General features: G+C 35.6%; 2 long non-coding RNA genes across 2 annotated transcripts; one reads left to right on the forward strand and one right to left on the reverse strand.

Moving 5' to 3' along the window:
• Positions 1–3298: 3298 nt before the first annotated feature.
• Positions 3299–8795, reverse strand: LOC147581195 (uncharacterized). The gene is made up of 4 exons (XR_015251531.1): positions 8639–8795; positions 7158–7256; positions 6259–6335; positions 3299–3384 (listed from the first exon to the last, which is right to left on the reverse strand). It is a non-coding gene; the product is annotated as an uncharacterized LOC147581195 (long non-coding RNA).
• A 5515-nt stretch (positions 8796–14310) lies between these two features.
• LOC147581196 (uncharacterized) lies at positions 14311–17367 on the forward strand. Its single transcript, XR_015250868.1, has 2 exons — positions 14311–14397; positions 16786–17367. It is a non-coding gene; the product is annotated as an uncharacterized LOC147581196 (long non-coding RNA).
• The last annotated feature ends 456 nt before the right edge of the window (positions 17368–17823 follow it).

The following is a 17823-nucleotide window of genomic DNA, read 5'->3' on the forward strand; positions in this document are numbered from 1 at the left end:
AATAGCAATCCTAACATTTCAGGTGCTATCTCATTGTGCCTTTGTTTCATGTTTTCCTGGTGACTAATGATGTTAAGCATCTTTTCATATACCTTTTGGTAACTTTTTTTTTTTTAATTTAAATCCAAGTTAGTTAACATTGTGTAGTAATGGTTTCAGGAGTAGAATTTAGTGATTCATCACTTACATATAATACCCAGTGCTAATCTCAACAAGTCCCCTCCTTAATGCCCATCACCCATTTAGTCCATCCCCCACTCATCTCCCTTCCAGTAATACTGTTTGTTCTCTGTATTTGAGTCTCTTATGATTTGACTCCTCTGTTTTTGTCTTATTTTCCCTTCCCTTCCCCCATACTCATCTGTTTTGTTTCTTAAATTCTACATATGAGTCAAATCATGATACTTGTCTTTCTGTAACTTATTTCACTTAGCATAATACACCCCAGTTCCATCCACGTTGTTGCAAATGTCAAGATTTCATTCTTTTTGATCACTGAGTAATATTCCATTGTGTATATATATGCCACATTTTCTTTATCCATTTATCAGTCGATGGACATTTGGACTCTTTCTACTGGTCATTTGTATGTCTTTGGGAAAATGTCTGTGTAAGTCCTTTGCCCATTTTTTAAATGTTTTATTTGTTTTTTTTGTTTGTTTTTTTTTTTTTTTTTTTGCTATTGAGTTGTATGAGCTTACTATATTTTGGATATATCAGATATATGATTTTCAAATATGTTCTCCCATCCTATAGGTTGCTTTTTATTGAAGGTTTTATTGCCATGCAGAAGCTCTTTAGTTTGGTGGAGTTATACTTGTTTATTTTAGCTTTTTGTTGTCTGTACTTTTGGTGTTTTATCTAAGAAACCATTGCCAAGACCACCAATGCCAAGGTTCTTTTCCCCTATGTTTTCTTCTAGGAGTTTTATGGTTTCGGGTCTTACATTTATGTCTTTAAGCCATTTCAAGTTAATTTTTGTATGATGTAAGATAGAGATCTAGTTTCATTCTTTTACATGTGGATATCCAATTTTCCCAGCACCATTTATTGAAGAGAGAGCTTTTTTTCCGCTTGTGTGTTCTTGGTGCTCTTGTCAAACTTAGTTGGCCATACATCTGGGCTCTCTCTTCTGTTTTACTGGTCTGTGTGCATCTTTTTATGCCAGTGCCATACTGTTTTGATTAATATAGCTTGAAATCGGGAAGTGTGATGCCTCCAGCTTTGTTCTTCATTCTCAGGATTGCTTTGGCTCTTTGGGATTTCTTGTGGTTCCATACAAATTTTAAGATAGTTTATTGTATGTCTGTGGAAAGTGCCATTGAGATTTTGATAGATATCATGTTGAATCTATAGATCACATTGGATAGTATGGACATTTTGACAATATTCTTCCAATCCAAGAACATGGGATATGTTTTTATTTGTGCCTTCAGTGTATTTCATCAATGTTTTATTGTTTTCAGTATTCAGGTCTCTCACTTCCATGGCTAATTTTATTCCCAAGTATTTTATTGTTTTTGGCACTTTGTCTCTCTGAGCACCGTCAAGGAAGGAGAAGCATATATTAGGTAGGTGTCTGGCAGAAGAGGTGTTTTGTATAACCCATTGATTCTACAAAAAAAAAAAAAAATGTATTAAACCATAAAGTTAAAAACCTTAACATGTTGGGCTGGAGCTCTTTCAGTTGTCTGAATACTGACTCAGGACATTTGTTACTGTTTTTGATCCCATTGGCTTTCTCAGACTGTGTGGCCAGAGGAAACCTAGATTATGTCCAGGAGGAAGTGTAGAAAATTCATGTACTCTGAGGACCAGCTTATAAATATGAAGACTATTACATAAATATGTGGTTTCAAATGTCTTTAAATTTAATTTTAATTTATATTCCATGTTTATAGTTTTGACACTTAACATCTCAAATTATATTTTCAAAATTGTGTTTTTTATGCTCCTTCTAACACCATCTGTGATCCTAGATGAAGGTAAGCCTTTAAATTAAATGACCCGTGTACTTGTAACAATTAAAAAAAATTTTTTTTAATGTTTATTTATTTTTGAGAGAGACAGAGACAGAATGTGAGTGGGTTAGGGGCAGAGAGAGAGGGAGACACAGAATCTAAAGCAGGCTCCAGGCTCTGAGCTGTCCACACAGAGCCCGATGTGGGGCTCGAACTCACGAGCTGTGAGATCATGACCTGCGCCAAAGTCAGATGCTCAACTGACTGAGCCACCCAGGTGCCCCAACAATTTTAAAATAGGAAATAAATGTGGTCAGATTATCAGGTATACATAGTACTTGTTCCCCCAAATGATATGTGATGTAGGTGCAAAACTGTATAGCTAAAGATATTTAGCCACTGAGATCATTGAACTGGCCAAATATTCTCGAAAGCTTTAAGAATGAGGCTCTGAAGGTATGTGGTTATTTAAAATATATTTTGGACAAACCTCCAGTGATGCAAAAGTTAAAACATCTAGCCAAGAGATTGAATCACTGAAGTGCAGAAAGAACCAGCAGTATGATTGCTACGTGTCTTTTCTGGAAATGCAATCATTTCATTGTTACTCACATAAGTCTTCTAAAGTGCTTTGGGATATTACTGGTAATATAGATTCTATGCCCCTGCGTAATAAAATAAAATGTTACTCTTAATCATTTGGAATTTTAGATGTTACTCTATTTTAGATTCAGCTGAGTAATTTTTCTTGGTTTCTAAGGGAGGCCTTAAAATAATTTTGTTCTTATATTATTATAGTTGAATAATTATGTAACAGTGCTTCTTCACATATGAAAAATAATAAAGGTGCAAGATATAAATAATATCAAAATCATGTTTTAGATTCTGAAAATTTGTTAATAATATAGTCCTCAAAGGTGTGTGTGTGTGTGTATAGAAATAATTTCACAATAAAATTAGCTTTATTCTAAAACTTCCAAGAGCCAAAAGTAATGAGATGGGCTTCTAAAGTACTTAGTCTGTGAACAAGATAATAATCAGTACATACAATTTTTAGGGCACTGTGCTGGAGAGTGAGGGACATAAAAAGCATTAAAACACATTCCTTACCCTTAAGAAGATTATGGCTTGAGCAATAACAGAGAATAACTCATGACACAGGAAAATTTACTAATATTTGAAGCCATTTCAGTCATAAAAATCTGTGCTGCTAACATGATTGACTATTTTGGTTATTGCTACATAACAAATCACCCTAAAATGATATAAGACAATAGCTATTAATTTTATTATTTCTCATGATTCTATGGATTGACTGGGGCTCACCTGGGCAGTTCTTCTGGTTTCACTTGAAGTCTGTCATACCATTGCAGTCAGGTGATAGCTGGGCTAGGATGTTCCCATGTCTCATCCTCCAGAACATCTTTATGTGGTCTCTTTTTTCCCGTGTGATTTCCTCACATCATGCATTAGGTCTCCAAGTATCAAGAAGTAGACATTTTTAGTACTCTTACGTCCTGGGATCAGAAGTACCAGCATATCCATTTTCACCCCATTCTATTGATCTAGGCAGTTTTTGTTTTTTTTTTTTTTTTTAACGTTTATTTATTTTTGAGACAGAGAAAGATAGAGCATGAACGGGGGAGGGTCAGAGAGAGAGGGAGACACAGAATCCGAAGCAGGCTCCAGGCCCCGAGCTGTCAGCACAGAGCCCGACGCGGGGCTCGAACTCATGGACCGCGAGATCATGACCTGAGCCGAAGTCGGCCGCTTAACCGAGTGAGCCACCCAGGCGCCCCGATCTAGGCAGTTTTAAGACCAGCCTGTGATAGTAGGATGAAGTGGGGAGAATAAGTTCCACCTCTTGATGTGAGGAACAGCAGGTAGGTAGTGGAGGCATTTTTAGAGGTCATCTTTGGAGATTAGCTACCTCACTTGCTGATTAGTGGTCTTGGCCTTAATTGCTGTGGGATCTAAAGGATAGATGACTCTCTGATTTAGGTGACTGAGGAAATTTTCAAAGATTAGCTAAAACTTTTTCCTGAGTCAAAAAGGCTGAGCACAGAGGAAACAGTAGAAGATAGTAGGGTGGGGGACAGTGGGGTGGATTATGGGATTCTCCATAGGAAGAATAGCATATGCAAAAGTACACAGGTGAGAAAACAAAGTCATTAGATTAATAAGAGTTTAATAAAAAATATGATCCAAAATAATGGTCATCATAAAGCCATCAATAGTGGCTTTCATATCCTGGATCAGTACTATTTCAATTACTGTAGAAAGAACTAGTAAAAATGCATAGGAAGTAGATGTTTTTGAAAGGCTGATGCAATTCTAAATAGGGAGCATATCATTTACTAACAGCAGACTCTTTAAAACTGAACCAGTAATGGGCTTAGATATAAGACGGTGAAATTTATTTGGAAGAATTTTCTTTTGGTTTCCATCATATCTGAGATTCTATTCAGGTAGCTGGGCAATGTCAGAGTAGTAAAGCAAGCTACTTGAATATAGGTCAAGTAAGAAAAGACAGGTGTGGACATGGCTTGGGAGTTTTGCTTCCTGGATAATCCAGTTTGCAGCTTCATAGCAACTCAGCTTATATTCGTCAGCACTAGGTGAAAACTGATAGCTCAAAGTGTGAACAGTACAAATGTCCTGAGAACAAATAAGTCTCAATCTTAGGATAGCTATGTATGCTGTGAGATAAGAGTCTAATGTAAATTCTTAAGTCAAATCATTATAACTGACCCCACTTGGAAATTTAAATGACAAAGTCAACTCCATGTATATAATATATAATTCATCTATTTCTTTAACACCTTTATAGATTAGCTGCTATGTGAATAGCTCATTACAAATGATGTATAAACTGTCCTAATTTTTAGGAAGTTATTAATCTGGAACTTATATTCCTGTTTATTCCATGCATTGGCACTATTCCTGTGCTCTAGATGAATATAAATGTCTTCTACAAGATATTCCTAATATCATCTGGAGAAACAGGCATTTCCACTGACCAAGTCCTTTTTTTGCTCCCCAGATTCTTTGATTATTAATGTTATGCTGAAGTTTTCATTATCCTCATTCATTCATTTAGCAGACATTCATTGAGTTTTATCTATGAGTTAGACCCAGCGAAAGTGACTTTTGAACTGTGACCTATAGTATGAAAAGGAGTCAGTCTTGAGCTGAGCTGGTAAGAGAGAGTTCCAAAACAAAGCACAAAGGCCCCAAAGAAGAAATAAATCTAATGTATACAAGGAACAGAAAGAAAGCCTTACAGCATGCTGAAGGAGATGTGAGTTAGTTCACATAATGTGTGCCCTCTGAAGCTATAGCAAGGATTCTGATTTTTTTTTTTTTTTGAAATTTATTCTTTCTGAGTGGGAAGAGAGGGTACATTGGATTGATCTGAGCAGGGAAGTGATGTGATCACAATTTACCTTTTATAGGGATCTTTCTGATTCTGGGTAGAGGAGAAACTAACGGGAACATGGGTCAACAAGATACCTGGAAGTTATTACAATAGTCCACAATGATGAGGGCAATCTGGATTAGGTACTACTGGTGTAATTGCTGAGAAATTAGATGCTCTCTGCCCCTCACTCTTTTGTCAATCCCATCCTTGCTGTCCCACATATTCCTCCTTTCTTCTCATTTCAGTGCAACAGTTGGCGAGTGCCTATCTTGGACCTCATAGCTCTTCACTTCTTTTGCCTCAAGCCCTCTTTTCTTTTCTACTTTACTTCTCTTGTTTCTAGCCCATTTACCTCTCTGATCTCTTGTTTTTTTCCATCCCACTGCTTTCTGATTTTTCCCTTTTTTCTCTCACTCTTCGTTTTTCTATTTATAGGCTTTATAAAGGGCCTTCTTATTCCCATTCATTGATAGATTATCCTTCACTCCCTTGAGGAGGCACATGAAGGGGCCAGTTTTTTCTAATTTACCCAGCCTAGGAAATTTAAAATATTCTGATCAGGTATATCTTATACAGGAGCCTATAGAATTAGGTCTCATTGTATCCTTGACTGGCACTGGAAAAGTCTCAAACTGTTGTGGCTCATAAGAAGAAGCTATCAATAAACATGCATGTCTTGAAACTGGAAGTATCTGCAATGTTAACTTAGTTTTGATTTGGTTGTGCTTAAGAGTCTGGCATGATGCTGGGAATGAGTGAGTGAATCAGTGGATGAATGAATGAAAATAGAAACTTGGTGCAGAAGAGAGAGGGTTTTCTGGTCCACACAAACTGATAGCTGTCTATCCCTGCATATATAGCTGAAAAAAATTATACCTTAATAGTGGCTTTCATATCCTGGATCAATGCTTGGGACCTTGGTAGATAAGTGTGCTAGGCATTGTACCTTGCTCCTGAAACAAAATGATGTTCTTTCAAGGTCAACATATTCCAGACTTGGTTTCCAACTATCTCTATGTTTGTATTTATTGCTATAATAGTAGACCACTCTTGTTATTCCTGTTCTCGATGTTCAGAGGTAGTGACTCAGGAGCCAGTCAGATCTCCCACTAATAGTAATAGAGTTGATAGCAGAAGTTGGAGACCCGCTAAGAGAGCAGAACCAGAGTAAATACTGCAGTTGAGGTCTTAGAACTGGGCATTTCTTGGGAGTGTCCACTGTCCAAATTTCTGTGGCTAATTCTGTCATACAAATCATGTTTTTACCTTCATTAAAATACTTTAAAGGCACATAATACTTAATCATAGGAATTGGCAGTAGGGAGGTATTTTACATGATGAGTAAAGTGCCACTGATTGATAGAAGAGTACAGAGTGCCTCGTGCTGATGGGAGCACCCTGATACTTCTGTGTGTCTAGGATGGGGCTGTGGTTTGATGCACTGGTTCTTATTTTGACAAAGCCCCCATGAGATTAATTAATCGAAATGTACAGTTTAACCTATGTGCACACATAGGTAAGGGTGATCTGTTTTTGTAGGTGAAGGAACTCAGCAGTATATCAATTAAATTAATTAAATTTTATTTTATCTTTAGATTCTAGGATTTGAAGAGAATCTAAGATAAAAAAAAATGATGCAGGGTCTGTGCAGAAAGAGGGGACATGTGACTTGGGGAGAGGAGAGCCTTTGACCCAGACTTCTATTAATAAATAGTTTCCCATTTATATTGCTATTTTTCAACTAACGTTATATAGATGGCTACAGAAATACTCACAATGTAAGGAGAAGGGATGTGTCCTTTTATGAAAACGTGCATCCCCAATGAACTGTTCACTGCTTTACATATTCATCAATTCATCTTCTCCCTAGCCTCCTATTGTAAAAGAAAATGTCCAGAGTTAGTTGCTATGGAATTGAACTAGTTTTGAGTTGCAGCTTTTAAAAAACCTTTTTTAAACCTTGGTAAAACATTGTTAGTAGGCAATTGGTATCACTGTCTACTTAAGTTTTAAGATGTGGCTCTTAATAAACCATTCTTTTGTAATATGTGGAGATAGGGAGGGAGGGACAAACAAACCTAGTAAGAGCTTCTGCAGCATTGCTAAACTCAGGTTGAAGAAGGTTACAGTTAAGTACCTTGCCAGATATTTTAGCCAGTGAGTCTGTTGTACCACAAAATTGGGATTGCTAGGAATTCTTCTCAAAAACACTTATAATTTTAAGAAATTTACTTTAAGTTTTGATTTGTTTTGCATAAGTAAACCACATGCTAACACACCACTCACTTTTAGAGCACTATCCAAACATCACAAAGTCAGTTCCAAAGTCCAGACAATTTCCAGTCCCTCTGTCAGAAAGCAAATAACAACAAAAGACTTATTCCAAACATAAGTCAGCCAGAACCTTGGAGAACCTTCACAGTAACTTGCTTTGCACAATAACTTCAGGAAATTTTGTGAATAACCCACAGTGGGGAGCACACAATCCCATAATACTCAGAACATATTGCCCAAGTTATACATGATGACAAGGTAAACATTTGCTTAACAACTCTTTCAAAGGGGGAAGTGGTATGAAAACCAAGGGATACTCTCCCATCTTTGAAACCCCAAATTAGCTATAGTCTTGGCTGTACCCAGCACCCTTAGGTCTGAGCACTGCAAATTATATCATCTTTTGGTTCAAAGAAAACAGAAATTTAACTTTTCTACCAAAATGCATCTAATTGTTAACCTGTTGGAAAAAAGGTAGGAATAGGTATGCATAGATGATAGGTGCTTGTTTCTGGTTCTTTTGTATTTCTTGGTGTGTAAGCATTTGTCAGCTGGTTGCTAGTGATTCTATACCTAGATACAACTCTTATGTATCCATTTAGTACTTTCCTGCTGAAGAGCACAAGATGAATGATCACTTGTGGAGTTTTCCAGCATGGATACAGTTCACAGTCATTGTTATGATGCCATAAAACCATCGTACACAAACTTCACTTTAGTGGTTTTACACTTAGCTATAACCCCACATGCAAGGACCATTAAAGTTAAAATGTCCCTTGAGTTTCTTTCTAACATTAAATTTATTTCAATTGCTATAGATGAAAACAAAGCAACAAAAATGTACTGGTCTTAAACACTATCCTTGAATAAAATAAAGCTATAATGATGAGATATTTTATCATAGTGTTTAAGGATTCCTTGCCGTGATATATTGCACAATGCACATTGGGTGCATAAAACAGGGAACAGTAATTAATTTTACCTTGGAAGTATGATCCTAAAGTCCAGAAGAAGGTCAGAGTTGTGTGTGTACAAAATCCATAGAGTGTGGAATGTCAGAAATATTTATGTGACAATTTGAAAATATTATTCCTGATTCTCATAATTACACTCCTCAGAGGAAAAGGGAATCTGTATAAGTCTGAATAAAGAAACAACAGGAGAGGTTAGCTACTAACATTATAAATGGACACACATTATATACAGAAACTTAAAGAAGTTGGTTTTATATTAAGTGCAGAAGAAACATCTTACATTATTTTGTTGTATCTCAATGAAAAAAATTTTTTCTTTGAAAAATAATTAGCACTTAAGTGTTTGGCTTTTTATGCTGGTTACACATCCCATGTTAACTCTTACTGATATAAAAAAAATAAAATTAATGCTGAAAATGAATCTGTTATAGTAACAAATCCACTCAAGCTCAAGAGCACCAGTTTTGTACCAACTCCTCTCTGTGCGGAACATGGATTATACAAGTAAAAGCCTCTGTCTCCGAGGAGCCCCAAATGCATGAAACTCACAGTGCAGGTTCCCATAATTCCAGGAAACAGTTTTTTTTTTGTTGGAAAACTTTAAGATTAAATCTTTTTTTAAAAAAAATATTTATTTATTTTTGAGAGAGAGTGTGAGCAGGGGAGGGGCAGAGAGAGAGGGAGACACAATCTGAAGCAGGTTCCAGGTTCTGAGCTGCCAGCACAGAGCCTGATGCGAGGCTCGGACTCACAGACTGCAAGATCATGACCTGAGCCAAAGTCAGACGCTTAACCAACTGAGCCACCCAGGTGCTCCTAAGATTAAATCTTAAACTATGAGGTGGAGACCTTACCTTTCTCTTACAGTGTGGTCCTTCATGGAAAATGAGTAAGTTTATTGGAAGAACACTAGAGGGGATTTTGCTAATACTTGAGACTGAGATCCACATAATACATGCTTTGGAAGTAAAAGAAAGAGACTGGCCCCGAGTGCCGTCAGGTTGGCCTTTTAGGTGAATTTAATGCTCTTGATTTTTATTATGCTGCTCTGCTTCCTCTGAAACCTACACTGGTTTATTCCAACCAATGTGGTCTGAATTCCATCCAACATTTTAGTAATATTTATCAGCGTTAAACTCAGTATTGCTTGATAAGTCAAATTTGTTGTAAATCACTTCCAGTTGTATAAATACGTTATTTACTCATAATTGGTAAAAACTCCATGCTGTCATTGAGTCGACATATTCATGTAATTACCTAGGCTGGGAATCTGTTTAAGTGTGATTATTCTGGAGAAAGAAAAATCAAAAGAATTAAAGTATAATTCTGTGAAGACTATCATCTTTGACAGTTATAAAAGTAGACATTTTTCAAAAATGTGTTTCATTTTACTGTAACTTAAAAAAAATTTCACTTTCTTTTTATAAAGTCCCTACAAATTGTCCAAAGTTTGGATGGATGTATTTAAATATTTTAGTCAAAGCTTGGCAGCTGATGAACTAAACCTAGTTTTATTACCCATTCCAAATGACCCACCCTTTAGATTGAGTTCATGGGTTATGCCACCAACCCCTAAAGTAACTGGTGAAATGACTCATCATCAGGGGAAAGGCTATGGCACAACTCCAGTTTGGAACAGAGACTGGCAGTTGATTTAAGCTTGGGAATAGAGGCAGAGAAGGAGCCAAAGTTTAAGCTGAAGCTGGAATAAGGCTGTTCTAGTACTGAAACACATCCTCCAGATTCACCGGCTGTCCTCAAATTGTGTATTGAATTCAAAAGTAATGAGACCTCAGATCTGGTACTTATTTAATGCTGAAACATACTTATGATCTTGGTGATGAGCAATGGCCCATGTTGGTCATGGCAGCAGGTTGCTTTAGATTGGGCTGTCACAAAGGTCATGGAAAGAACTGATGAAAAAGTTGGCAAATTCTACTCTGGCATGTGAATCTGGTCTCAGGTGTCCCCTTGAGGACATGAGCAGTGGGCACCCACTGTCTTAAATCTACCTGATCACATAATGCATACTAGGTACAAAATATTTTGTTAATAAATATTTATTAAGCTCCTGTTATGCACCAAGTATGGTGCACTTTGTATACAGGTATATATATAGTAGTGGCCTCCACAGACATGATGCCTGTATCATGAATTTGAAGTATAGGGTTTGTTGGATTTATTAATTTCCTAAACTTACTTTTGTTTTTTTAGTTTGTTCTGACATAATGATAACAGTAACATGGAAACCTTTAAGAGTCACTGTTAGTAGATCTAGATATTAATTCTCTATATGTTCTCTTAGGACTTTTTAGTATCATTTAAGTCACTTCTGTTGCTGGCAGCACCACCCTTAGGGGTCTCACACTTCCTTAGAGATCTGGTTGATGACTAGATATCCCAAACACACAGGTACAATTTATTAAAGTACATGTGAGCACCACTGTTACTCATGATTCAGTGTCCAGCTCTGATAGAGCTTAAATATCCTGCACCTGAAACCTTACAAACTTTGAACATCCAGAACATCCACTGTCCAGACTATCTTTCAGGCCACAGGGAAGAGCTTTTCCACTCCCCCCATCCCCTGTGTTCCTGAAACAAAAGGTGACTGAATCTAAATGTGGTGAGTTTGTGGATTGTACTTCCATTCTTTGGAGATGGATATGGCTTCATTTGTGTGGGAAAGGTTTTTTCTCCAGCTTTATTGAGCTATAAGTGACATGTAATATTTATAAGGTATACAGTGTATACCATAAGTGATGAACTTATATATTGCATTATGATTATCACAGTAGCATTAGCTAATACCTCTGTCTCATATACAAGTGGAAAAAGCATTTAGGTAATTAGATAAATTAACTTCTTAAATCTTTTCTTAGAAGGCATGAATGAAATCAATTCTTGTTAGCCAGTAGTACAAAACATATATATATTTACCAGTTGTAAAATTATATATATATATTTTTTCTTTTAGCTGTTTTAGCTGTCAAAACATATATATATTTACCAGTTGTAAAATTATTTATATACATATTTTTTCTTTTAGCTGTTTTTGTGTTTCAGTTTGATTCTGGGGTACTCACAAATTAGCATGGTATTTTACAACATTTGCATGAGGCAACAGAAGTATGTAATATTTAACAATTCATATTTCACTTAAATTTCTATACATGTAGGTATACATGTAATATCCCTAAAGCATGATGTCAGATATAATTAGATTAATGCTGAGTGTTAGAATCGCTAATAGTTTCATTTTTATTAAAATATTTAATACATTTAATTATAATTTCCCAAAGTAAAATTTCAGCATAATTTAAATATATTTAAAATTTTCATATGAAATATAATTTGTACCTTGCCCTTCACATTCAGTAGATGTTGAATACTTTAGAAGAATATTTTTTGAAAATGTGCATGGATGATAATTTTAATATTTTTATTTTTTAAATTACCTTGATTAACATTTTTATTAAAAATATTCATATTTCATACACATTTATGATTGCATTTTATTTTTAATTCTTTTTAAAAATTTAAAAATTTATTTTATTTAAAAAAATATATTTGTTTTGTTTTGAAAGAGAGAGAGGCAGAAAAAGAGGAAGACAGAGGATCTGAAGCAGGCTCTGTGCTGTAGATGCAAAGCCCAATGCAGGGCTCGAACTCCCTGAGTGGAAGTCAGATGCTTAAATAACTGAGTGACCCAGGTGCACCTTATTTTTAATTCTTAAGTGATTACTTTCAAAATAATACAGACTAAAAGTCTCAAATAGAGTAATGTAGCATTTTGCTGAAATGACGGTAAAAAATGATTTTAAAAAAATAGTTTATGAAATATACAGTTTTATTAGTACATTTACAGATCACTGACACAACATAATACTTATTAAATTTAATTCTGTTATTTTGCTGAATTTCAATCATATATAAAAAATCATAACTTTATCCGTTTATCTTTCTGTTACAAAGTTATATTTGTCAAAGTAGGAAGATAGAATATATTTTATTTAAAAGTTGCCTTGATTTGTAACTTGTGAATATACAGAATTTAGTATGTTTGCCTCCATTTGCATTCATGCCCCTGGGCTTTCAAATGTTAAGTTTCATTGGGATGGCTTATTGATTGGTATAGACTTCACAATGTTTCAACATTTTACTTTTTACAGATTATTGCAAAATTGAAATGATTTAAACAAATATCTTTTAAGGGCTTACTTTAGTTTTTTTAGCTGGTTTTCTAAATGCCAGTTCTGATGGCCACCATTCAGGAGACCATCTCTGCAGGCTTCTTGTGTGGCACGAGCTCTTTAAGAGTTGCCAGGGAGGGGCGCCTGGGTGGCGCAGTCGGTTAAGCGTCCGACTTCAGCCAGGTCATGATCTCGCTGTCCGTGAGTTCGAGCCCCGCGTCGGGCTCTGGGCTGATGGCTCAGAGCCTGGAGCCTGTTTCCGATTCTGTGTCTCCCTCTCTCTCTGCCCCTCCCCCGTTCATGCTCTGTCTCTCTCTGTCCCAAATATAAATAAACGTTGAAAAAAAAAAAATTAAAAAAAAAAAAAGAGTTGCCAGGGAGATGTAGTGGGTGCAAAAACTGCATCCTTCTCTGCCCTTCCCCACCATTGCATCTCTTTTCTCTTGACTGCCTCCATTCTGTTGATTTTGCTCCAAGATCTTTTCCTCTGATTTGCCCTTTGTATTGATATCTTTGGGCAGTTGGCCAAGTTTCTAATTTGGCATCACCTCAAAATGTTGCATTTGCTGCCATCTCCTTCATACTCCACTCATGGCACCTTCCCACCCCAACCTTCTTAGCTCCCCAGTGGCCATCCCACACACTTCCCATACTGGGAATGAAGAGAAGAGATAGTTTTGTAAATAAGCTAAACTTTCATATAACCAAAATTCAATTGATAATTCCTAAAATCCTTATAAATGCATTTCTTCGAAATACAGGGTTTTAGTAATATAAAAGTGATTGTACCTGGAGAGTGAGATTCAATATTAGAAGGAGTAATTTATAATTTTAAACCATTCTATACATTTGATTTTTTTTTTTTTTTTTTACTACACACATGATTTGCATTAAGTTCAATTATTTTTGATTGGTCTTACACCCTTTAATAATAAGAGCTCACTCAAATTCAGTTCGTGTGGCTGGATAAGAAACAAAGATTTTCCTTCTTACTTGTGGTATCTGCTTCCATCAGGTTGTTTCACTCTTTCCCAGCTATAAAATAAATATCCAGTATATATCAATGGAAGGAGAAAATCCCCTTGAAGTTAATGATGTCAGTGTTGTCAATCTATTGCAATGCCTCATCCTCTCCTCAGACTAGCAGAGGATGTTTGAGTTAAAGCAGCATAGGCCTTGTACTATATGACCGTATAAGACTGTGTCCTCGGAACATAATGGTCATCAATTCCATTAGTCAATTTCCACTGTTTTTTTGGATCCATTACTATATACTGTATACTGTGTCACTGTATGCACATTCCTGTACACTGTGCTTCTGATGTTTTAATGGGCTTATGCTTCCCAGATAGGCAAGACTTTTTTAATCAGGCTAGTATTTATATTTTTAAATCAATTGGATAGTTTACATAGAGAAAAGTCTCCAAATTGGCTTTTCCTTTTGTTTTAAAATACCCCCCTTCCTCCCCCACCCTTGGCTTCTTCCAGGTAGATACTAGGAGTACAAACATGAATAAAACATGGCATTGATACTAAAAGAATTCATAGTCTAGAAATAATTATACTTCATCTCGGTAAGTATTATGGCTATGTATAAATAAAATGGAGCACAAAAGTGGGAACCAACAAGATTAAAAATGACATTCTCCACTTGAATGGAATAGGCCTTTTGGAATTTAGTCTATTTAGTAATATTAACTATAATCATTATTTTTAAAATAATTATTTATAATTTGCTACAGATAATTTATATCTTTTCAAATGACTAAGTGATTTATTTAGAAATAAACTGAATTTAGTATCCAGTGAAAGATTAAGTCCAGACTATCCTTAATTTTACTTATGAAGTAGACAAACTAAGAAAATGATTTTCTGATTTTTTTCTTCTTTACAAATAAATTCTTTCTACTTTCCATTGAGAACCTATTCTAACTAATTTCTTTCTTTCTTCGTGTTTTTTTTTTTTTTTTTTTTTTTTACTAGCTCCTGGTGAACTGTACCCATCTTTTTTTAGATATGAAATCAATGTATCCCAGACCAGGCCACATCCTGGCTACTCTCCCAAGTAAATCACAGTGAAAAAAAGTGAACTCTGAAGTATGCAAAACTAGTTGGAGGAATCAAATAAATACAAATTTGGTGTTTTATATTCAGTGTAGCCTTGATTTTGGAAAATATATGAAAATTCTACATAGGAGAGTTGCTAGCTATTTATTTATTTAATTTATTTATTTATACCTTGGTTTTCTCACTAAAGAACCCATTACAACTTTTCTATCTTCACCATATAAAATAATATATTAAGTGCTTTCAAAGACGATTAGTATACTTATCCTTCTCTAAATCAGCATCTAAAAAGTTAACATGTCTCTATCTGAGAATTTTAAGACTAACAGCACTATTGTATGGACAACTGCAAAGATGATGTGAATTAGTCAGTTTCATTAATTTGTTTTAGCAAGGGGTTAAGAGTCTTCCCAAACCAATAATTAAGACATTTCCAACTACTCTTGAGGTTTACATTAACTGCTTTGGGGGCTATCAGTTTTTAGTAGGTATACTTGTTGAAATGCCTAGATGAGTAGATTTGATCTGGAATGATAGTTCATATATAATTCAGTAGGACCAGCAAAACTTCCCGTGTCCACTTTCCCAAGTGCCAACCACATGTGTTTTTCCCTTACTACTCCAATGTAAGCCTGAATTCTAGACATTATGAAACATGTTAGCCAGACCCCTACAGGCTTTTAGTAAACAGAATTGAGTGTAAATAATATTTATGACTTCGTAGACTACTTGGCCAAATCCACCTTAAAAAGACAGTTTCATTCTGCTTATACAGCAATGTTTCACCATCTACAGTAGCACACATGCACATATACAAATTACACTTGGACCAAGCCAAAAGAAGAGACAAAAATGTAATTCACCCAGGAAAGAAATGTATAAAGGAAGGTGACTAAACTGAGACTTCATACAACTGTTTATTTGTCATAAAACTATCCGTGAGCTAAGATATAAGCATAAGCATTAAGTGAATGACAGTTGTTTTATTGTATTTTCAACGTTTTTAGTTGTATCTTAAAAAATACCAGATGCTGTTCACATGATGCCAAACATATGGCTTTTGCCTGTGCTCTTGTGATCTGTAGTAGATTGCTATAATGTACAGGGCAGGGAAAAAAAACCGATTTACAGATAGCCCTGGCCTGAGTGGCTTACAGCTGGATCTAATTTCACTGAACTGATCGCCTCTCCCTCCAGCACCTTCTATTTTATCAAATGCCACATATTGTTTTTTTGAAGTGGTTCTTGTTGTCCTAGTGAATACCACAGATGGATAGCACACAGGACATTTGGTTGTCTGCTTTCTGACTAAGGTCAGGACCTACTGTTGTTCATGTTTGGGTGGAGGACGTATTTCATGGGACTGCCCAAGAAATTTAATGAGTTTCAGCTGTCTAAGAGATAATGTATAAGACATTGCTCACTTGGTTGACATACTTAGAGGCCATTATAGTCATCTGGGTTCTTAGGCACTAATATGGTTCCTCCCAAGTGTGTCTTTTCTTTGTATCAGTTACTAAGCTGACATATCACCTGGAGAGATGATGAAAAGGATAAGAAGAAGAATGAATAAATGCTAATAATTACGCAATTTAATTGTGATTGTCTATATACTTTTCTGTCTCTCCTACTAGATTTTAAGCTTCTTGCGGGAATAAAATATGTCTTGTTCAACATTTAATAGTCTGCACATTAGCCCAAGGGCTGTACACAGTAGGGACTTAAGTATTTTTTGAATGAATAGACGAAAGAGCAAGCATTCAAAGAGTTTCTGTAGATAATTATGGAGGAAGAGGATGAGTAGAATATGAATGGTAAGATTGTAGATCTGTGTTTCCTAATTTTTCTCTAAGCCCTCTTGTTTTAAGATCCATCTTTGTTTCTGCTTGTTATAGGATCTGTTTCTTTGTATGTACATTTGCTACATTTTACCTATCACTCCCTAACTGATGGATGCCAAGACTGACTCCATATCCCTTCCAACACAAAGACTGACTCCATCTCCCTTCCAACACGGGATAATTTCCAGGCATCTCTACTGCGCCATGATATTATGATGTGGGACCATATGGGAAACAATTGCTATCCACACTTCCAGGTGGGGCTGGTTGTGTTTTAAAATGTTACTGAAACCATAGTTTCTGCCCTCCCCACCCCTTTTTTTTAATGGGAGACTTTTCCATGAGGTTTCTACCTCCTTGGGCTTCATTTAGGAAACCAGGCACAGATTTTCCAAAACCACCTATAGGGATTCTCTTGTCTACCACTGCCTTCTCCAGTTAAGTCCACTGAGAGGAGAGTACATTTCTTTTTGCTCTCTGAAACCCAGCCATATCCAACATATTCAAACTAGTTTACATTGTCAGGGCAATGAAAACTATATATTACAGTTCTGTGTGTATAGGACAGTCATCTTCATGGCTTAGCCTTTTGAGTGCTGTAACACCCCACTAGTAAATAAAAATTGGTTTCCCATATCTGTTCTTGCCTTCTTATGATCCATTATCTACAATGTAGCTAGTTGTTCTTTAAAAAAAAAAAAATTAAGGACTTATTATTTTTTTCAATTTGTCTTTACAAACTACACATAACCCAAAACTTGCCATCTTAACACTTTTTAAGTGGATAGTTCAGTGGTATTAAATACATTCATAATGTTCTACAACCATCACCACCATCCATCTTCATAACAATTTCATCTTGTAAAACTAAAACTCCATACCCTATGTTTTCTTCTAAGAGTTTTATAGTTTAGGTCTTACATTTAGGTTCTTGATCATTTTAAAATAATTTTTGTATATAGTGTTAGCTAAGGGTTCAACTTCATTCTTTTATCTGTAGATATCCAGTTTTCTAAACATCATTTGTTGAAAAGACTGTCCTTTATCTAATGAATGCTTTTTGCACCACTGTAAAAAATCATTTGACCAAGA

The sequence above is a fragment of the Puma concolor genome, chromosome B2, assembly GCF_028749965.1.
Source record: "Puma concolor isolate L17-30 chromosome B2, mPumCon1.1.hap2, whole genome shotgun sequence".
Classification (NCBI taxonomy): Eukaryota; Metazoa; Chordata; class Mammalia; order Carnivora; family Felidae; genus Puma; species Puma concolor.